Below are 23,027 nucleotides of genomic sequence, written 5' to 3'. Positions count from 1 at the left end.
CGAGGCTCTTGTGAAGTATCAGGGCATTGGGGTACAGGGGCAGCTAGTGTTTGGCCACTGTCCGCTTAGGTGGTATGGACACATCAGTCATATGTGTGTCCATACAGAGCTGCCGGCCCTCCAGATACGGCGACTCTGCTGGTTTCTGTCCACATCAAGGGACTTGGGAACTCTTGGCAAGGGTTTCTATGTGTCCATCAACCCAGATGCTTCCTGCAGTGAACCCTTCCTTGGATGTCACCTGATGGCTGGCATGTGACCAAAATAGAAGATGTTAATTTCACATCCCTCAAGTCTAGGAAATAAGACTTTTGGAAACGTACATCCCTAGGAAAGTAACTTTTTTCTGCTTTCCGCCCTGCCATAAACCTTCTTGAAGAAACTGGAAAGGAAGAGAAGAGAACTCTGACTGAAGGCAGCGAAGAAGAGTGAGGGAGGGAAGCAAGCAAGAAAAGAAAATTAATGCCTCAAAGTTGAACAAAGAAACGCAATTTCTACATCAGTTGATCTATGAAGACTCTGGCCCTGGACTCCAGGCCCAATGAAATAGAATGTCTAGAGGCAGGGACAAAGGTTTTATATATTAAACAAAGCCTTCTTATGGTACATATACACACCAGTTTCTGATCAAATTTCTACTCTGTTTATGTGTATGATGAAATTTCTTCTTCTTCTTCTTCTTCTTCTTCTTCTTCTTCTTCTTCTTCTTCCTCTTCCTCTTCCTCTTCTTTTTCTCCTCCTCCTTCTTCCTCTTCTCCTTCTCCTTCTTCCTCTTCCCCTTCTTCTTTTTCTTCTTCTTCTTCTTCTTCTTCTTCTTCTTCTTCTTCTTCTTCTTCCCCTTCCCCTTTCCCTTCTTCTCTTCCTACTCCTCCTCCTCCTTCTCCTCCTCCTCGTCCTTCTTCTCTTCCTCCTCTTTCTTCTTCTTCTTCTTCTTCTTCTTCTTCTTCTTCTTCTTCTTCTTCTTCCCCTTTCCCTTCTTCTCTTCCTCCTCCTCCTCCTTCTCCTCCTCCTCGTCCTTCTTCTCCTTCTCCTCTTTCTTCTTTTTCTTCTTCTTCTTTCTTCTTCTTCTTCTTCTTCTTCTTCTTCTTCTTCTTCCTCTTCTTTTTCTCCTCCTCCTCCTCCTTCTTCCTCTTCTCCTTCTTCCTCTTCCCCTTCTTCTTTTCCTTCTTCTTCTTCTTCTTCTTCTTCTTCTTCTTCTTCGCCTTCCCCTTTCCCTTCTTCTCTTCCTCCTCCTCCTCCTCCTTCTCCTCCTCCTCGTCCTTCTTCTCCTCCTCCTCTTTCTTCTTCTTCTTCTTCTTCTTCTTCTTCTTCTTCTTCTTCTTCTTCTTCCCCTTCCCCTTCCCCTTTCCCTTCTTCTCTTCCTCCTCCTCCTTCTCCTCCTCCTCATCCTTCTTCTCCTCCTCCTCTTTCTTCTTTTTCTTCTTCTTTCTGCTTCTTCTTCTTCTTCTTCTTCTTCTCTCCTTCTCCTCCTTCTTCTCCTTCTATAAACAGTTCCAGAATCCCATCCCTCCAGCTTAATATTCTCTTGAGAAAAGGTATTTCCTCTTGGAAATCCATATATTTATCCAGAGCAGTATGCATATTCATCCCTGGAGCATGCACTACCCCTGATGTAAAAAATAAATAAATAAAAATAAATTTTAAAAACTTCCTAATGGTGGTTGGGAAATCAACACAAGAATTATCATTCTCTCCAGGATTGCATGAAATGGAGCAGGAGAAGTTCCTCAAAGGAAAGAAGTTCCTCAAAGGAAATACGGATGCAGAGCAGGCAAAAGCAAGAGCTTACATGATAAAAGTAATCTCCAGAATTCCAGGGTTCAGGTTCCTCACACAAACCATAAGTTCTCTGCTCATTTTCCAAGACTCTAGAGCCAAAGTAAACTGATTATTTCCCCCAACCAAGTGCCTTTCCCCCCACATATCATACTTTTATTGCCTTTATACATAATGGACCCAAAAATCTTGCTGGTCGAAGTGTGGTGCACAGACCAGTAGCATGGGCATCACTTTGGGAGCTTGTTAGACATGCACAATCTCAGACCTCATGTCAGACTCACTCATTCAGAATCTGCATTTTTAACAAGATCCCCTGTTGATGTTCATGCAGTTGAAAATTTGAGAAACAGTGTCCAAATGTCCTGTATGAAGACTAACTGAACCCTTGAAATATCTGACGGAAGAAGGATCCATTGGGCCTCACAAGGTTTAAGAAGGGAAGGATAATTTTGTCTTTGGGATAAGATACTGTCATCATTTTTAATTAATCCCAAAGCGGATGGTCAAACAAGGTCAATTCATTTCTTAGAAGAGCAGCTGGGCATTTTCCAAAGGGGAATTTATTTGTACAACCAAAACGATTATAAATCCACCACTTATACTCTTCCACAGAGATGATATTAAAGTGTGATTTTTTTTTAAATGGAACAAAATGTAGAAACAGATCATTCAAAGTAAACCTATGGCCACTTAATGGGTTGGCTAGTAGAAGCTTAAGAGAATTTGAATACTATCTAAAGTGCAAACTAGCCAAAAGATTTATTTGTAGTGCTAGAAACAATAGTTCCATACAATTTGGAGGTTATAAGAAGGTCTGTAGGAAAAAAAAAATTAACAAAAAGTGCACCAGAGTGGTTTCATCAATTAAGAGTCTGACTCTTGATCTCAGTTTAGGTCTTGATCTCAGGGTTGTGAGTTCGAGCCCTGCATTGGGCTCCATGCTGGGGGTAGAACCTACAACAGCAGCAGCAACAACAACAACAACAACAACAAAATTTAGAAGCTGTGTGGGGCAACATCACCTGTAAGTGTAGCAATGAATTATGGGTGGAAATACTGTTCTCACCAAACTATGTTCACATTAACAAAATCAAAGTCCACAGAAGAACTATCACCTTTGACAAGAAAATTTATCTTTCTCTTTGATATCAGAAGAAAACACACATGGGACAAGGATGAGTTTTGTGGCTGGAGAAATATAAAATGTAGAAACTTCAACATTAAAATGGAAAGGGAGCAAAGGGTATCTAGTTTTCATATTATGTTTTTATATTGTGTTTTCCAGTCATCTACCATGATTGAATCCAACTCAAAGCAGCACACTGTGAAAAAGAAACCCACTTCCTTATTAGATAACTGCCTCAAGTCATTCCTTTAACAATCTCGCGCCTGGGGTTTAAGAGAACAGAGTAAGAGTATAGAAAAAAACAGCTGTAGCCCATGAGAAATCAGAGCCAATGAATAGTCATTGAAGTGGGTTGACTGGTGACCTCCCAAAAGATAGGACTATCTGGAACCTGTGAATGGGACCCCCTTTGGAAAAAAGGCCCTTTGCAGATGTAATCAAGTTAAGAATCGTGAGATGAGATCATCTTGGATCAGAGTGGTTCCCAAACCCAGTAACCATATAAGCAATGAAAAGGAAGGAAGACACAGACACAGAGAAGGTCCATGAAGAGAGAGGCAGGCTGGAGTGATGCTCCCATGGCCGAGGGACACCAGCAGCTTCGCGAAGCGGGAAGAAGCAAGGAAGGATTCTCTCTTAGAACCTCCAGAGGGAGCATAGCCTTGCCGACACCTTGATTGTAGATTTCTAGCCTTCGGAAATGTGAAGTAAAAAAATTTTGTTGTTAGGCCACCCAGTTTGTGGTAATCTACTATGCAGCCTGGGGTGCCTGAGGTGCTCAGTCAGTTAAGTGGTTAAGCATCCAACTCTTGATTTTGGCGCACGTCATGATCTCATGGTTTGTGACTTTGACCCCTGCATCAGACTGTGTGCTGACAGTGCGCAGCCGACTTGGGATTCTGTCTCTCTGTCTCTGCCGCTCCCTCTCTCTCTCACTCTCACTCTCTCTCTTTCTTTCTCAAAATAAATAAATAAAACTTAAAAAAATATATATTATGGCAGCCTTAGTAAATTAGTGTCCTCACTTGGGGTACTCTTTCTTCTATTTTTTTTTTTTTGGTGGGTTTTCCTGGAAGTAAGCTTTTTCTTAATTTTTATTTTTTTAATTAAAAAAAATTTTTTAGCATTTGTTTATTTTTGAGACAGAGAGAAAGAGAGAGAGAGAGAGAGAGAGAGAGAGAGAGAGAGAGAGAACACAAGCAGGGCAGAGAGAGGGAGACACAGAATCCGAATCAAGCTCTAGGTTCTAAGCTGTCAACACAGAGCCTGACGCAGGGCTCAAACTCACGAACAGTGAGATCATGACCTGAGCCGAAGTCAGATGCTTAACCGACTGAGCCACCCAGGCGCCCGTAAATAAGCTTTTATAGGTGGACTTTGAATGTATTACCTCTGAGCAACCCAATGTTTTCTTTGCCTTGTGATGTAGAGGTGGAGGCTTGCTGCTGGTAAAAGATGTTAGTGACAGGCTGTAAAAAAAAGGCATGAAATTTGAAGTATCTTTCCAGGATATAAGATAATCCATCCATATACACTCTATAAGTTCCCTGTGATGAAGGCATGAGAAACAGTGACAGAAGGTGGACATAGACGTTGATACATATAGCTACCCACCTGAGCATTAAACTATGCTCTTTTCTTCATTTTCACCCGACTCTATTTCAGAGCCAATCAACCAGAGCTCATGCCTTTGTTGTAGTCCTTCCATTTCAATCCTTGTCAGGCTTATTCCAGGCAATGGGTCAGGGCACAAACAGTTCATTGTGTGGCTTGGAGTAAAGAGGGGCTGAGTGCGGCAAGAAGGAACAGAAGGCAAATAAGCAGGGAGTTATTAAGAATTGAGGAGTAAACTGTGGATGTGGTCATCCCCAGGGGAAGAATGGACAGCCCTAAGCCAGGTCCAGCGCAGGCAGGGAATCTGAAAATCAGGCCAGTTCTGGACTTAATGTTCAGGGCGCAGTTACTACAGGTACTTGTGAGATTATTCGCGTGTGTGAACACACATCCCAACTGTTTTAATTGTTTGTTCCTACCATTGTGATGGAAAAGAGGAACAAGTATCACCCTTTTCTTTCTACTTCCTCTCATACCTACTAATGGGCATTCCCCTTCCTTGTTCACCCCTGAAAAATGGAGCTGAAAGGCAAAATGAGTTTCCAGTGAACATCCCTAAACACGAAGACCATTTACTTAAATGTCTCTAAGCCCCAAAAGAAGTCAGTGAAGCCCTCAGCGACCAAATATAGAAGGGAATCATTCTTCGCAGATCACAGGAGGGACTATGATTCACCATTACAAGTCAAATTGTGTGCTACCTTAAATCTGGGATGGCCTCAACTCTCTGCATGTATTTAGAATAAAGGCCATTGATAATACTGAATGTGAAAAACGATACAGTGCATCTGGAAAATCCATGTGCGTCTATGTCAGAAATCAAGTATGAAGGTGTCAAGGGGAGGCAGGGGAAGGGTAGAGACTAAGGATGTCAGATTGCACTTGAATGAAGGAAAATCTCCTTCCTAACAGAGGATGTTGTAAGCCCATTGGGAAGAATTCTCCAGAATTCCCAAAAGAAAAAATTTCCTTGACTTTGTAGCCATGAGCACTTAGAATAAGAACTGTGGTCAGCTGAACAATGGCCCACTGGAAGACATCCACATTAAATCAGTGGAACCAGTCACGGTATCTTATTTGGCAAAAGATGTGATTAAGTTCCTGATCTTGAGAGAAGCAGCTATCTGGATTATCTGGGTGGACACTAAGTGCAATCACACATATCTTTGTAAGAGAGAGGCAGAGGGAGTTTTGAGAGAGAGAGAGGGAGAGAGAGAGAGAGAGAGAGAAGGCAATGCAAAGATGGAGAGATGTGGCCACAAGCCAAGGAACACCAAGAGCCCCAGAAGCTGGAAGAAGCCAGGGAGGATTCTTTCCTCGAGCCTCTGGAGCACATGCAGCCGTGTCAGCACCTTGATCACATGCTCGTGGCCTCCAGAGCTGGGAATGAAAACATTTCCCTTGTTTAGAGCTGCCCAAGTTTTGGTCATTTGCTACCACAGCCTTAGGAAGCTGAAACAAAAACTAAAATCCACAGTCCTCGAGGACCAATTTAACAGCCTTCAATTCACACCCAGAGGAACAAATATTCATCCTCAGCATTTTACATTAAGTAATAACAAACATCCGAGGCTTCGGAGAGTTGTTTGTCAAGAGCTAATGCATTTTTTTTCAGGTTTCAGCAATGTAATTTCCCCCCCAAGAACTATAAGTCGGGTTTCTATTAGAAAGAAAAATGTTGAGGGTAAGGGATTTTTGATCCTGACTTGAATATGGTGTTTATGCAGCTGTCAAGTGCTCCATTATTTACTGACATTTCAAATGTAAGGACAAATGTCAGAAGATAGACACCAATATGAATTCCTTAAGGAAAAAAAAAAGTGACAGAAAGAGAAGGATCGAGGTGGAGGAAAAAAGAGATGGGGAGGGAGAAAAAGAGAAAGAGGAAGACAGAGCTACCCATGTATCAAGGAATAGAGCTTGTATCTGTTGACAGTGCCTTATGAAGATTATACACCATAAATAACAGCTTCATCATTCCCACCCAGGAAATACAGTTCTCTTGGGGAAAGTACTGAGGGGCAGCAATAGCCATTAGTGTGCTATCAGACATGATTTACTTTTGATATTACCAAGATAGCAATACGCTCTAAGCTAGGGGCTTCTTTTCCAATAACCCCAAAGTATGCGCAGAGGTCAAAACTTGAGTTTTCTAAAATTAAAGTTGTTGGAGGAAAAGTTCCCACAAAAGTAGTAAAGTTCCTCTGACTTCTACAGATTTCCAAAAAGTAAAATCTAACCTTCCGTTTGGGGATGGGACCAATTTCGAAATTACCGTCTCGCATCTCAAATTGATTGAAGGAAATGTTGCCTCCACAGCCCCGGAAGCTTCCTCAGGCTACCCACTAGGGCCAAACACAGTGGGCTGGCAGGCAGAATAGGCTGTCGTGAGACAGTGGGAAACTTCACAATCTACTCTTCAAAGATGTCAGCCATGAACATATGCAGAGGCCCACGTCCCAAAAGCTTATAAACAATTGGCATGAACCATGTATGTAAATAGCCATTGGAAGCAGGTTGAAAAGCATTCCTTGGCTTTCTTTTAAATCAACCTTTGATTCAGAATTTGTGAAAATCTATGCTCACATGGGCTTATAATGAGCATGCTGACTTGAGTAAGCAAAAAAGCAGTATTTTAGCCTCCTCATGATGATCATAAATACTGGCTCTAACATGTGAGACTTAGGGCTAATGTATACTTAGTGCTTATTCTGTCTACAATGTTGAGCTTCTATTGATTCATAATCTAGAGAAATTCACATTAAACTAATATGCAGAGAATACCTTATATAAGTTAAACACTTGGCTATGTTCCTTTGAATGTAGTACGGTCTTTAATTTAATTCTCAAAATAGCCTGGTGAATCAATTGATTCAGTACCACTGTAAACCGCAAAATATAATTTAGGGAATTGAAGTGGCAAAGCCAGGGTTTTCAATTTGGTAATTGGTACCTAATCAGTAGTTCATACAAAATGGTCCCCATCGATTCTAAATTTGAAAATAGATCTCCATGACTTAGCGGGGGCAAACATCAACGCATTCTTCCCACCATACTCGTGGCAGTGTAAGAATAACATACAGGTGATAAATGGGGGATGTTAACTATGAAATACTACTCACCCATTTTCCTATTCTTTAAAAGGCTCCTAGAAAAACAGGCCTCGGTGAAGCCCTCTGTGAAGACAAATATCAAGTCCCTACCATTACCTTTATCTGTTTCATTGTAATATTTTTTTTCGAATTATTTACTCCCCCTCCTGTAAGAGGATAATAACTTCCCTCCAGTTGCCAAATAACCTGTATTATCTTCCTGCATTAGAAATGCAATTCCCCACTCCGTTGCCAGACTCGGCATGGGCATTCTTTAGTCAATGACATTTGAGCAAAAGCTTGAAGAGTCAGAGGATACTGCCAACCCATTTAGTCTTTTCTTTGTCACAAAAATGGCCTGGCTCAGAGAGGAACTGCTATGTCTTCCTAGATCTTGAAGTGACAAGGCACACGAATCCTAATTACATATGACTTGTAGATGACAGCATAAAAAGTGAGTGAGAAATAAGCTATCATTGTTGCAAAATGAATGAGATTTTGAGGGTGGTTTGTTACTGCAGCAGAGCTTAGCCCAAGCTGACTATTACATCTGGGTATTGTTCTGCTTTTTTGAAAAAATTAATTCCCACTCTATCAAATAACTCTCAATCTGAAATTCTATACTCAGCCTCATTGACACCTAAGTGTGAGGATAAAATGAAGCCATTTTTAGGCAAACATATATATATATATATATATATATATATATATATATATATATTCCATTGAGCAAATTCAGCAAATAATCAAAAGAGGAAGGAAACATGGGATTCAGGAAAATGGGAAATCCAATACAAAGAGAAGCAAAGGAAACTACCAGGATAATAATGAAGATGTCAAGATGACAACTGTATCTCAATCACATAACAGCAAATAAGAAAATTCCAGGAAAGGTTTCTTCAAAAATATGAAATTGATAGAACATCTAATGTGTTGAACATGTTGGGTAGAAATTTACCACTAGGTGAGAGGTGAGAGGTTTATTTCGTAAAAAAAAAAAAAAAGTTAATGTTTATTTATTTTTGGAGAGACAGAGAGCGTGAATGGGGGAAAGGGCAGAGAGAGAAGGAGACACAGCATCTGAAGCAGGCTCCAGGCTCTGAGCTGTCAGCACAGAGCCCCACAACCGTGAGATCATGACCCAAGCCAAAGTCGGACACTTAACTGACAAAGCCACCCAGGTGCCCCAAGCTTCATTTTTAATTAAACACACGCATACACACACACACACACACACACACGCACAGGAAAATAAGCAAAAGGGAAAAAAAAAAGGAAAATAATTATGAACTCCAGGGGAGGAAAGCATGGTGTGCAGGAAAATAAAAATATTATGGTTTAGCCGTAGAGTGTGTTTGCTCAGACATAATATAAACACAGAATACTGTAACCAAAATATAATAAAAGTGTATTGGGAGATTGTGTGAAAAGGAAGACTATACTGTATGTATGTATCTCACCCAAAAGGTGAGGTAGTGGTCAAAGACTGATAATATCTAAAACTGAAAAATTAAGCAGAAATAAATGCACGTTCTTTAGAGATATATAGGTAAATTCAAGGAACATCAGTTGAAGAGTTGAAAGGTGTTGCTCTTGGGCAATTAAAAAAGGGAAAAGGTCAGAATGTTGTTTTGTGACAAGTTTTATAGAAAGAACTAATATAGATCTTTGAACTACATGCAGGTATAATTTGATATATACAAGTGCTGATATTTATTTATTTATTTATTTATTTTAATGTTTATTTATTTTTTGAGAGACAGAGAGAGAGACAGAGTGTGAGCAGGGAAGGGACAGAGAGAGAAAGACACAGAATCTGAAGCAGGCTCCAGGCTCTGAGCCGCCAGCACCAAGCCTGAGGAGGGCTCGAACTCACAAACCACGAGATTATGACCTGAGCCGAAGCCAGTCTCTTAACTGACTGAGCCACCCAGGTACCCCAACAAATGCTGATTTTTAAAACAATCAATTTTCTTTCTTTTTTTAATTAAAAATTTTAAAATATTTATTTTTGAGATACAGCATAAGCCGGGGAGGGGTAGGGAGAGGGGAACAGAGGATTTAAGCAGGCTCTTCACTGACAGCAAAAAAACCAGCCCCATGTGGGGGCTCAAACCCGTGAACTGCAAGACCATGACCTGAGCTGAAGTCCAGCGCTCAAGCAACCGAGCCATCCAGGTGCCCCTAAAGCAATCAAGTTTCAAATGAGAGGATTATAATTTGGAAGGTTCTATCAGGGAGTTCGAGAGAAAACAGACAAAATGTTTTTTTTCTTTCCAAATGTGTCCCTGTCTTGTAGTATTTTTGTAAGTCTAAACAATATTTTCAGACTGGTGGGTTGCCTGCTACATTTCTGCCCTTCACACAGCTCAAGCTTCAGCGTTAAGTTCCTAAAAGTGTTATACCATAATTTTCTCAGACAAGAGCAAAAACGTCTTCCATGAAAAACCAAAACACAAAATCAAGAACAAAAACAAACAAAAAAATCTCACAAATCAGACTGAAAATACAGCCTCTATTAGTCTCCTGAGGCTCTTTATCAAAGCACAGGATCTTGGAACCTGAGCAGATTTGGAAATTCACAACCCCTGCTGCTCCTTCTCTTTCTTTTGGACTCATTTTTTCCTCTTTGCTTCTAGTGTGTTACCAACCAGCAGGAGCTGGGATGGTAGTGCGTCCCTCCTGCCCAGATATTCTCACCAGAGCTGGGCTGCATACGGAATGACAAATTAAAAATCAGCATTCTCGAAATTAATTCTGACCACTGGAAGCAGGGTTCCCTCCGGAGTCTGCATGTGTGTATGCCAATGTGCACGGGAGCTTGCTGGAAACTGGCAGCGTTTGTAGCAAACCTTTGTGTTTATGCCTGTATCAACTTTTTACAAAACACCTATTTAAAAGCTAGTCCTTGCTTTCCAAGCTTTGCAAATCCCACAAAGAGATTATCGCTGAGATAAACAGCAGTATTTTAAATGACTCCATCTGCCAATGGATTAAACACACTCACATGCATACATACAGACTTGCCACAGCAACACATTCACATAAAATAAGAAAACCTCTTCTTCCAGAGACCTATAGCCTCAAAGCCCTAAAATAATGTTCCATGGGAAAAAACACAAAGTTTTATAAAGATGCTTTGAACAACTTTCTTTTTTTTAAATTTTTGCAAAAGACCTTACTTCTTAGTTCCAAAAAAAAAAAAAAAAAAAAAAGCGGGGGGGTGGGCAGCTTCTGGGTGGCTCAGTCAGTTAAGCTTCCAACTTCGGCTCAGGTCACCATCTCATGGCTCCTGAGCTTGAGCCGCGCATCGGGCTCTGTGCTGACAGCTCAGAGCCTGGAGCCTGCTTTGGATTTTGTGTCTCCCTCTCTGTCTCTGCTCCTCCCCCGCTGGTGCTCTCTCTCTCTCTCTCTCTCTCTCTCTCTCAGAAATGAATAAATTTTTTAAAAATTAATTTTAAAAAGGCAAAATTACTAGGAACAAGGTTTTTCTCAGGCACTCCTATGAAAGGCCGTATGCTGAAATGGTAAATTGCTATTATAATCCCCTTTATGAAAGTGACTCCATCTGAAAAGTAAGTGTTCTGTTGTTAATCTTTCCTTTCTGACACTTCTCTGAAAGAAGAGCCAACATAAAAACAAAAAAACAAAAAAACAAAAAAATTCTGTAACTCGGACCCCTGGGTGGCTCAGTCAGGTAAGTATCTGACTTCAGCTCAGGTCATGATCTCCTAGTCCATGGGTTTGAGCCCTGCGTTGGGCTCTGTGCTGACAGCTCAGAGCCTGGAGCCTGCTTTGGATTCTCTGTCTCCCTCTCTCTCTGCCCCTCCCCTGCTCACATTCTGTCTTTAAAAAGTAAATAAACATTTAAAAAAAATTTAAAAATTCTGTAATTAGATTTTTTTAAGTTTATTTATTTACTTTTTTTTTTTTTTTTTGAAAGAGGGAGTACACACAGAGGAGGAGCGGAGGGAGAGAGGGAAAGAGAGAATCACAAACGGGCTCCATGCTGACAGCTGGAACCCACAAACAGTGAGATCATGACCTCAGCTGAAATCAAGAGTCCGCTGCCCGACCAGCTGAGCCACCCAGGCCCCTGCCATTAGATTTTACAGACACATGGGATTACAATTTTTGAGCTGGTGGGAAGCATTGGGATAATTCAGAAGCTCTTCATGGAGGAGATGAGAATCCAGGTCTGAGAAGGGCAGGTCCTGCTGCTGCCAGCTTCCTGGCTTCTAGTGAGTTCACTTGGCTGACAGTGGGATACACTGTCCAGAGCCCAGAGAGAGGCCACTTGATAGGAGGGTGGAAAATGCCAGACAGTGGAATAGTCTGCAGTTTTGACAGCAAACTTTGTTTTTTTTTCCTGGTGCACAGAACTCTGCCTTGTCTTTCCAGGTTAAAAAAAAAAAAAAAAAAAAGTGTATCACCAAAGAGCATATTAGGTCTAGAAAGCAATCTTCAAACTTTCCTTGAAGAGCGAGCTAAGCTTATGTCCATATTTGCCTTACCTCGAAAGGCACAGATTACAAGATGTTTGTTGCATATTCAGTGAGATGGGTGAGAGGGAAATTTGAAAGTACACCTGCGTTGAATTGGAGATCTTCGTATACCCAAGGCTCCCTCAGGTGCGGCTCTTCTAAGGTAACTTTTTCCTAGCATAAATTGAAAGAAATGAAAAGGAAGTTTACACCCAGAGACCATTTTTCTGGTCTTCAGGGTCTTTCTGCCAACGTTTGTGCCCTTTTTTCTCACCCATTTTATCTAGCGCAATATGAAGCAAGTATAAGAATTTTAAATGCTCAAATGTCTTTACAAGTGAGCCAAATAATCTTGGAGCACAGGCTATGTTTCCAGTAGGGAGGATACAGGTACACATTCTAACATTAATCCTTTAAACCTGTATGAATGTAATCAATCAATCTCTTCCAATTCTTTCCTTTTTGACTCCATTTTCAAATCTCAAATCTCATCTCATCAGCACTTTATTTGCAAATACTATATTTGCTTCTGAGTAACGTAAATAATGCGGCATATATATGTCCAGAAAGCATAGCCGATGGTGGAATTGATGTAAATCAAGCAAATCCAGGCGGAGGCCACCTTCGATGATTCCCTGGGGGCTGGAGCTAGTTCCACATACAGCCAAACTTCAATGCTATTTATAAGAACATAATGGAGAGTGTATCATCTCAAAACCACAGAGCCAAAAAACAAATTCTAGAAAAACCAGGCTATGTCAAGATGGGGGGAAAAACCTGATAGATTCGCTTCTCTTTTGAGCCAGCTGGTCTCCCTGAAGAACTAATGACCAACAACATGGACTTCGGGTGCATTCTCTATTCTTCTCTTGCTCAGTCCCTCAAAGGAGATCCTTGGCACCATCGTCAATGCTTGTCACCTCATTTATCAAGGTAACATTCTGTGGACAAAGAGAGTATTGGGTATAGAAAGCAATCTCCAAACTTCGCCCAAAGAGAGAGCCAAAATTATACCTACCTTTTCTTCCACTTGAAACTTTCTTCTTTTCTCTGTTCCTTTATTTCCTGCAGAAGCACACTCCTTCTGTCCTGTAGTCTCACACCACTCTTCACTTTAGACAAAAACCAATTTTTTATGTCAACCACTAAGCCCAGTAATTTTAGAACTCTGCACATGGTAACCATAGGAATTACCCTCCCCTGTCCTGGCACACAGCTCTCTGTTTCTCCCTCATCAGTTGAACCTCCAATCGAGGCCAGTAGTCTGCAAAGACATTACTCACACATGCACAAGAACCGCTCCTACAAGGTGGTTCAGTGCCCTTTTTCTTTAGCAATTCAAGTGCATCTATTATTTTCCCCCCTCGGGAGAAGCATCCTGTCTTCCAGCTTGCCATCAATGATGACATCCCCCTCCAGCCACTATGAGTTGCAAGACATGTCCTCATTGCCAGGTAATTATTTCCTCTAAAGATAGTGTAATCATTAACATCTTCCTAAATCTAATTACAGATCAGTTCCTAGGTAATCTATTACATTGGACATATACTCAAATTCACAATGATTTCCCATCTTAGTATACTTTTCTCCTAATATTTTTTAACATGACAAGTGACATGGTCCCATTCACATTTATTTCAAACGTGTTAGGCATTCTATGGAGATAGGTGGGTAGATAGATAGATAGATAGATAGAAAGAGAAACAAAAGTCCATTCATCCTCTCCCCTGAACTGCAACCCTCAGGATATCCCTAACTTTATGTTTCCACCACTAACTCCCCTGCTTCCTTGGACAGTTAATAACAGAGAAAGGTAGGCATTGAGTTCCTAATGAGTCAGAGATGAGTTTTATTTAAAACTCCAATGCATGCCTTTGTATTTTTTGGTCTTTTGAATAAAAATAGGTAGCCTAATTTGCACATTCTTTCAGTGCTTTCCATGTATCTCTGCTCTTCCTTGGCATTCTGCTGAATATGCACCTCCGAAAGAATTCAAGGCTTCCTTGGCATGATTTTGATGAATAGGAACCTATGAGGCTTAATAAGAGGCACCAAAATGGACAGGCACCTAAGGGGAAAAACAGGTCTGGGTTGATGGATGTCTTTCCCAGGGGAGCGGGGCACTGCTGAGATGCCGCTTTTCCAGCAAGTGGTAAAACGGAAAGATAATTCAAGGCAACACATGCAAAGGCAGGATGTGCAATGTTTTTTCTCAGCAGCAGCGAGTGTGCGGAAAGAATCAGATAAGCAGCTGCTTCGCAGGGTGCCAAAGGGACAGACAGCAGAGAAGACATGTGCCAGCCCAGAAAGGACGGCTTGGAATGGAAACAAGAAAATTACCGTTATCACATCAAGTGATGTTCCAAGGTGAGCTTTATCTACGCATTTATTATTGTACTAAACTCCCATCAGGACATTAGGTTTTGGTGTTTCAGTTTATTTTTTTAATACAAAAAAAAAAAATCAGGGCTTTCTAATCTTTATGTTCAGAGAAAACCAAAAGGTATCATAGCAACTCTTTTCTTATGAAATTAAAAGAGACCCCCCCCCCACAGAAGACGATGTCTTAACAACATCAGCTGGGTTCATCGGTTGGGGGGTGCTGTTGCTGTCTGTGGTCGATCTATCCACTGAGTTTTTCCCCACGTGGACCTGTTGGGCTAACTCCTTTTGGAAGATAGAAACACAACTTTTTTGGAAGGGATACTTGGTTTTTGTCCACCCCATTCTGCCAATTTCTTTTTCTTTTGTTGTTCTCTCTGACAGATTGGAAACTTCCTAAATTTATGTGGGTTTGAGTTTCATGGGTTGTGTATTAAACGTGTCTTTTTATTCTGCTGCTTTGACATCCGGGACTTTGCCTGACCCTGGAGGGACTGCCTCTCCCAGGGCTAGCCAGTTCCCGGAGACAGTAAATGACTTCCCTGTGAGCCCACCATTTCTGTGCAAACTAATCAACCCAGAGTTCGCATCCCCAAAGACCTCCTCTATCAGACACTCCCCTCAGGGCTACTATTCACCTGCCTTCACACCCCCAACCCACCTCCCACCCCCACCCCCAGGGCCAGGTACCACACAACCAGGCTCCTATGACCCAGAGCCTGCTGAAAGTATCCAGCCTGGTCAAACTCAAGCCTACCACACCCATTCCCTTCCTACAGAAATGATAATAAAGGCTCTTGCCCATAGTTGCTCCTCACTCCCACTGCCTCTTGACATATCTGAATAATAATAAAACCTGTATTTTAAAATAGGCTGTTGTAGACTTCTTTTCATTTCGTATTTGTCCTAAGTGACAATGAAAAGGAGAAGGGTCTTTGTTAGTTACAGGTAGCCTTCCTCACCGCTCTACATAAAAGAAACTCTTCCAACGGAACTTACTTTCCAAAACCCCATTCGAAAAGTGAACTTGCATCTACTATGTAGAATCTCCTGAAGAAATAAAATACTGGTGAGCCACCCCTCTCCCTTGCCCAGTTTCCCTTCATCTTCATCTGCAATCCTACACACAGGAAAAAAATAAGAGAGCACAGGATGCCAGAAGAAAAGCTACTTTGGAAGGCTAGTTAGGGTATGTTAGAGGCAAGCACATCCTAAAAAGCAACCAATGTAACTGTACCTATAGTTGCTTCATCCAGGGGAGCCACATCTCTTATAAAACCCACGCATTACGTATGCATGAAGAACAAAGAATATGCTGTCTACAGGAGTTACTTCTACACATCACCTTTCCACCCTCCCTCACCCCACCCCTTTAGAACAGTGTCTACAGGGGCGTCTGGGTGGCTCAGTCAGTTAAGTGTCTGACTTTGGTTCAGGTCATGATCTCACGGTTCGTGAGTTCAAGCCCCATGTCGGGCTCTGTGCTGACAGCTCAGAGCCTGGAGCCTGCTTCGGATTCTGTGTCTCCCTCTCTCTCTCTGCCCCTCCCCGGCTCACACTCTGCCTCTCTCTCTCCAAAATAAATAAACATAAAGAAAATAAAAAAATAAATAAAAAAAACACCACAGCGTCTCCATACCAGATGTGAAGCTTGTACAGTTACCATGGGAACCAGAGATTGGGTAGGTGTGCATACATGGATGGTAAATTTTAATCACTTTCACAGGAGGAAGCATATATCGATAGAGTTGTTTGCCTAAAGAAGAGTACTACTTTAAACCTGAAACAACACCACAATAGATCAAATTCGTACTTTAGGCTCTTGAATTTTTTTATCTATTGCTTTTACTTACTTGTACTGAGTAATTTTATAAAACCGCATTCTAGATTTTGTGGATTCAAATTAGAAAGGAATATGGTCCCTGACCCCAAAGGGCTCATGGCTCTTGAGGTCTGTGTATGTCTACGTTCGCTCATGGTTATGAGTACAGTCACCCTGTTATGAGAAATATCAATAGGTCAGGGGAGAACAGTGCTGAGGGTCTCCACAAAAGGATTTAGAGGATGATTCAGAGAAATTGGATCCTAAAAAGTAAGGGGAGGTTGTTATTAGAGGGGAGGAAAACTTTTCCCTCTACCTTACTGAGTTCTTTTGGCTGGTCTACTAATCAAATTGATGTAAGACAGATTAACAGGAGAAGAACAAGTTTAATTATGTAAATATAGGAGCTCCCTAAAAAATATGAGACCCAGGGACAAATTGGTAAGTTGAGGCTTACATGCCATCCTACGTTAAGGAATTGGGAAGGGGCCTGGGGCTTCAAAGGGGAAGAGGCTAATTCACAGGGCAATGAAAAGAAGCAAATGTGTGGTAATTCGATGTTTGCCCTGCCAAATAGGTGGGTCTTCAGATAGAAATTTATCTCTGGTAGGAGTTCTCTTTCTGGGCCAGGCCCACTATCTAAATTATTTTTAGGTAGTTAAGAGAGAGGTAAAAGTGTTTGTAGAGTCTTCTCAGTCTTGACTGCCTTCAACTCAAAATAATCCACGTGCCAAAGTGGCATATATAGGGGTCAGATATTTTACTCCCCATCATTACGGACTGAATTGCGTCTTCTTGCATCCCTGGATTAGTGACTTTAAGGAGGTAATTAACTGAAGTCAAAAGAGTGATACTGTAATCTAATAAGACTGGTGTCCTTATAAGAAGAGGAGGGAACACCATGAGCGCACATGTACAGAGGAAAAACCGTGTAAGGATACAGTAAAAAGGCAGCCACCTGTAAACCAAGGAGAGACAGATATCTTAGAAACCAGTGCTGGCACCTGTTCTTGGACTTCCAGCGTCCAGAACTGTAAGAACATTAACTTATGTTGTTTAAGGCACCCAAGCTGTGCTGTTTTGTTTTGGTAGCCCTCACAGACTAATACAGATGCTAATAGGCAAGGATAGAAATGTAGCCTTAGAGGATGTGGTGCAGATACCTTACGGAAGGAACAGCATTTCAAAGCCATTCAAGAGCCTGTGATTTCAGCATCTGTTGAGAGGTTCAGTAAGGCAGGAGCTCAAGGGAACTGGAAAAAACTGTAAATGAAAAAAAAAAGACTGTTGAAATGCTTTCGAAATGTCCTTGAACCTGAAATAAACAATTTGCAACTGTGTCTCTAATACAGAAATGTTGAGTAGCAGAATGGAATGATTATATTTTAATGGTTTCTTTTGGTGGATATGGTGATGATACAATGGGCAGCAAGATAGAATGCAACGGAAAGAGAGAGACTAGAAGACTAGAAATATGTACAATAAATCAGGTGAGGGATGATGGAGGGAAAAATGAGGCTGGAGGAGTGGAGGAGAGAGATACATTTACACTTGATACTAGACTTTGAACTTGAGAATCATAAGTCACTCTAATTCTTCCTCTGGAGGTCATTTTATTTTTCTCCTCTGACTATCATGAAGGTCACATATTTGTCCTTCTGTTTAGTCAATGATGATATTTAGGTAAAGTTTTCTTGTTTCTACTCCTCATGATCTTTAAGTTCTCTGAACCTGAGGATTAGAAATTTTAATCAGTTCTTAAATATTCCAGCCTTTCTCTCTTGGTCTCCCATTGTTTCTCTCTCCTCCTTCTTGAGTTCAATTAAACATATAATAGATCTTTCTACATCTTTCACAGCTCTTAATCTCTCTCTCTGTCTCTCTCTCTTTCTCTCTCTCTTTCTGTGTGTATATATATATATATATATATATATATATAAATGTCTTTTATATATATCTTAATCTCTTTATATATCTATGTATATCTTTGCTCGTGTTTTCTATATTTCAGTCTTGAGAATTTCTTCAAAACTATTATCCAGTTCCCTCATTTTCTCTTTTGGAGTATCTAATCTCCTGTTTAGCCCTTTTATTGAGGTTTTAATGCCAATTATATATTTGCTTTGTAAAAGTTTTACTTATTTTTTTTTGAAATCTACTTAATTTTATGGTCGATTGCTTTTTATTCATATTTTTAAATCCACTCTTTTCTGTTTTTAAATATTTTAAATACACTTAGTTTATATACTCTACTTATTAAGCTCAATATTTCGAGTCCCTATTTTTTTTTTAATTTTTGATCATGGTGGTGGTGGTGGTGGTGGTGGTATGTGTATATATTCTAGTCCTTTTATAAGGGAAGGGTTGTTTATATTTTTGTTTTTGTTTTTGTTTTAGCAGGAGGGTTGTTCAGCATGGCATCATGCTAGCAGACATACAACTGAATAAGACACAATTTATAAGCATTTCTGAGGTTGAATTTATGGGTTTGGGGAACAAAATAAATGTGGGTTTTAGAAGGAATAAAAGAATCAGAATTACTCCCAAGTTTTTAACCTGATATGTTAAGTAGCTGACATGAATTAAGATGTAAAAATTAATTTAGCAGGATAGAGAGTCCAGTTGTGATATGCAGATGTCCAACTGACAGCTGAAATTAGGGTTTCACTTTAGAATGGAAGTTAGAAATGTGACCATAGATTTAATGGTAAACAAGATACAGTCGATAGTCGTGTTAATCTAAGTTCCCAGTATCAGCCAGGGAACCATTTAAAACAGGTGGAACAGAGATGAAGGCACAGAGAAGCAAGGGCCAGAAGTGTCAGATAACAGACAGCAGAAGAATCAAAGAAGCAGGGGTCAGTAGGAGTCCAGATCCCAAAGGAGGACCAAACTTAAATGAAGGAAACATTCAAAGCAATCAAAAGCTATAGAAATCTCAAGTAGAATTAGAACCAAATACTTACCATTGAATTTCGGCATCAATTTTATTTTTCTGCATTCAAGGAGTTTGACAATCAAAAACTGAAGAAAGAGAGTGATCATTTTTTTTTTAAATGTCTATTTATTTTATTTTGAGAGAGAAAGGGTGTGAGCAGTGAAAGGGGCAGAGAGAGAGGAGCGAGAAAATCCCAAGCAGGTTCTGCACTGTCAGCACAGTGCCCAACATGGGGCTCGATCTCATGAATTGTGAGATCATGATCTGAACCATAATCAAGAGTCAGACGTTTAACTGACTGAGCCACCCAGGGACCCCAGGAGAGCGATAATTTTTAAGGAAGATAGAGCCCAGGGAAGATTTTCATGGTTGTTAATTTATTATTATTATTATTATTATTATTATTATTATTATATTTTCAGTATCTTTGGAGATTGCCCACATTCATAAGCAGAGAGAATTGGGCCAGTAAAGAAGCAAAGATGGGAGATTCCTGGGAGAGAGGGTAAGTAGAGCCAAGTGTGGGAGACTTTGTGGAAGATACAATGGAAGGAGCCATTGGACTACAGAGAAGCAGGGCACTTGTTGCTGGGAAACATGAGGGAAAGGAGGTAAAGAAGGGCTCTTGAGTTGATTTTGCTGTGTATTGTTAGAAAAGCTGTCACCTTCTTGGTGACATGTGTTCCCCTCTGTGCAGGAAGTTACTGCTAGAAGAAAGAATGGTGGAAATAGACAGGAAATTTAAGAAGAGGAGGGGAAAATGGGAATAGCCTTGTGATCAGGCAGAAGAGGATTGACCCGAAAGAAGGAAAACAATCACTGAGTTGTGCCACGTGGTTCTCACACCTTTTAGCACGCATCCAGTCACCCGGAGAACTTGGCAAAACAGTTTGCTGGAAACTGCCGTAAAGATTCTAACGCAGTAGGCCCCGAACGGGGTCTGAGACTATGTACTTCTAAAATGCTCCCAGTTGATACTGATGCTGATGGACTAAGAACCACATTTTGAGAACCACTGTTATTTAAAAAAAAGAAAGGAGGGGTGAAAAGAGACTGTTTCTAACACAGAAAATGTCACTGCGGTTTTGTAAAGTATGTGGTTTGATCAGACTTACGAGGCAAAACTCCATGATATTTACGTTTTATTGAATGCATTTTCAGAATCCCTTGTCTATGTTTGGGCTCTCTCCTTGGCCCAGAATGCCCTTTCCTTTGTAACCCAATATGATTCTACACATCCTTTTTAGCACCTGCTCAAGTGCCATCTTCCCAGGACATAGTGTTTCTGCATCTGTCTTTGCCATTATCTGAGCCCTGCTTTTTGCACCTACATGACTTGTTTGCACCCAGACGTCATTCTGCCTAGTATTTTTGTTGTCCAGATTCCTGGTTCTTCACACCCCTAAACCATAAGCTGCCTGGGGACAGAGATTGTCCTACCACCTTCCCCCCTTCCCCTGCAATATTAAGTGCTATGTTTGGCATAGAAAGTTTCTCAATATTATCCCTGGGACCGAATAACAAGCTTGCTATCCTATTAGGCTGCTTCATAGGCTTTGAAATAGCCAACACAACAGGCGGGAGGGACATTAATTCAGAGAACATCAGAACAAACTTTTGCTTTAAATGATTTGCCTTCTTCCCCTTGACAGCAGCTCTTATTAAAATAACATTAGCTAAAAATATTTCTATGCCGAAAATAATTATGATAATGTTTCTCCGCATTTATATGGTTCTTTTTATTCTCAAAATTCATAGTACACAGGCCTCAGCTCAGGAGGAAAAGAAAGCACTGAACTGGACTTGAACTTCTCATTTCCTTCACTGGGCAACCTCTTTATGTCCTAACTCATCCCTAAGGCATTAGTATTGCTGATGTCTGAGTCCCGGTTTCTGTGTTTGACGTCCTCACCCAACCTACTCGGGCATGAATTCAAAAGAGAAATTTCAATTAGTTCCCCTCAAAGGATTAAATTCTGTTGTCCCTCACTGAATGCTCTCATCTTTAACAGGTAATTAAGGTCCTAATGGGCTCATACAGTTTTTCAGTCTGTTCCAACCAATTACGGTACTGAAGAAAAAGCCAAAAAAAAAAAAAAAAAAAAGAGGAAAATGGGAAGCAGGAAGAGGGTGCTTACAGGAATGCTGTAAGCCTTTTTCAAGGTGAAAGTTTCTATTTGTTTAGATGCTTGCCTGGGAGGTCTCAGGCTTTATACCCTGGTGTGCTTTACCCAAGAGGACTCTCCAACCTCCTTACCATCAGTCTTGTTTCTGTTTCCGGACTCCAGCAGGATGTATAGTGTGCACTGTGGCACACACACATCTGTGCCTTTCACAACTGTGATAAAAGAAATAATATATCTGGTCTCTGTCCTCAGATCCTGGCAAAAACCCTTAGAATTTCCAGAATGATTGGAGTGTCTTTCTTATGCCAATGGTGACTCCTCGTGGGCCCCTACACAGCTTCAGGACAGGTGCTGGTTACCAGGAAGACCAACCACATGATTAGGAATTTGGGACTTCTGGCCAGCCCTACGTCTAAGGAGGAAAGGGGGATAGAAATTGAGTTCAATCACGTAATCAATGACTTAATTGATCTCGCTTGCAAAATGGAACCCCCTGCCCCCCCCCCAAAAAAATCTTTGCACACCAGAACTCAAAGGAGCTTCTTGGTTGGTGAACACACCGATGTGTTGGGAGGGTGATATTCCTTGATTCCACAGGGAGAGGATATGGGAGGTAAAGATTCCAATTCCAATTCCAATGTGTGGGGGGGCTTCCCACACCAAACAATTCTCTGACACCAGCTGGGTGTCCTGAACCTCAATTCAATTCCGACGCTATTTACCTGGAAGTACATTCAGACCCCAGAGGTTAAGGGCTCAGTCCCAAAACTCTGCAACCATCCCCCCCACCCCACCTCCCCCATTCAGAGATCAATCGCAAGCAAGGCTAGGATGTTCTTTGTGCTTCTGGGTGACTGGCTAAAAATCAGAGATTCTCATGATCCCCAGCTTGGTTACTTTGCTAGAGGTGACTCACAAAACTCAAGAATTTACTTACTAGATTACTAGGTTATTGTAAAAGGATAAAATTCAAGAACAGTCAGATGGAAGAGATGGAGAGGGCATGTGGGAGGGAACACAGATCTTCTCCATGCTCTCTGGGGGCCACACTCCCCCCAAATCTCCACAGGTTCACTAACTGGAAGCTCTCCAAATGCCTTCCTTTCAAGTTTTTAGGGAGATTTCATTACATAATCATGATTGATTAAATCTTGGACCAATGGCAATGGATTTAACCTCCAGCCCCACCTTCCTCCCCAGAGGTCAGGGGCAGGACTGAAAGATCACACTGTTGGTTCCCCTGGCAACCAGCCCTCATTCTAAGGTTACCCAGGTGCTTTACAAATTCACCTTATTAACATAACAAAAGATACCTTTATCACTATTGTCACAGGGATTCCAAAGGTTTTAGGAGCTCTGTGCCCAAACAGGGAAAAAGGCCAAATTTATATTATTATAAATCACAATATCACAGAAGGTCTCTTTCCCAGACCCTTCCAGACTGCACCCTATGTGTATCTATTATAACAAAACTATAATAGTAAACAGAGCACTTTCTGTGGGTTTTGTGAGTCATTCTAAAGAATTATCAAACCTGAAGTGGTTGTAGGTACTCCTGAATTGTATCCAGTTAGTCAGAAGCACAGGGGGCTCTGGGGGCTCCATGTGTAGCTGGTATCCAAAGTGAGGACAGTCCGGTGGAAGACTGAGTCCTTATCTTGTGG

General features: G+C 41.1%; 2 long non-coding RNA genes across 3 annotated transcripts; both read right to left on the bottom strand.

Moving 5' to 3' along the window:
* Positions 1–11,611: 11,611 nt before the first annotated feature.
* Positions 11,612–14,095, bottom strand: LOC123384850. The gene is made up of 3 exons (XR_006596534.1): positions 13,114–14,095; positions 12,126–13,036; positions 11,612–12,004 (listed from the first exon to the last, which is right to left on the bottom strand). It is a non-coding gene; the product is annotated as an uncharacterized LOC123384850 (long non-coding RNA).
* Positions 14,096–16,017: 1,922 nt separating this feature from the next.
* LOC123384849 lies at positions 16,018–22,577 on the bottom strand. Of its 2 annotated transcripts, none has more exons than XR_006596532.1 (3): positions 22,301–22,577; positions 21,495–21,775; positions 16,018–17,562 (listed from the first exon to the last, which is right to left on the bottom strand). It is a non-coding gene; the product is annotated as an uncharacterized LOC123384849 (long non-coding RNA). The 2 variants fall into 2 exon arrangements; XR_006596533.1 differs by lacking the exon at positions 22,301–22,577 and adding an exon at positions 21,888–22,156.
* Between the last annotated feature and the right edge of the window lie 450 nt (positions 22,578–23,027).

The sequence above is a fragment of the Felis catus genome, chromosome B1 (assembly GCF_018350175.1).
Source record: "Felis catus isolate Fca126 chromosome B1, F.catus_Fca126_mat1.0, whole genome shotgun sequence".
Classification (NCBI taxonomy): domain Eukaryota; kingdom Metazoa; phylum Chordata; class Mammalia; order Carnivora; family Felidae; genus Felis; species Felis catus.
This window is presented reverse-complemented; position numbering and strand designations above follow the sequence as displayed.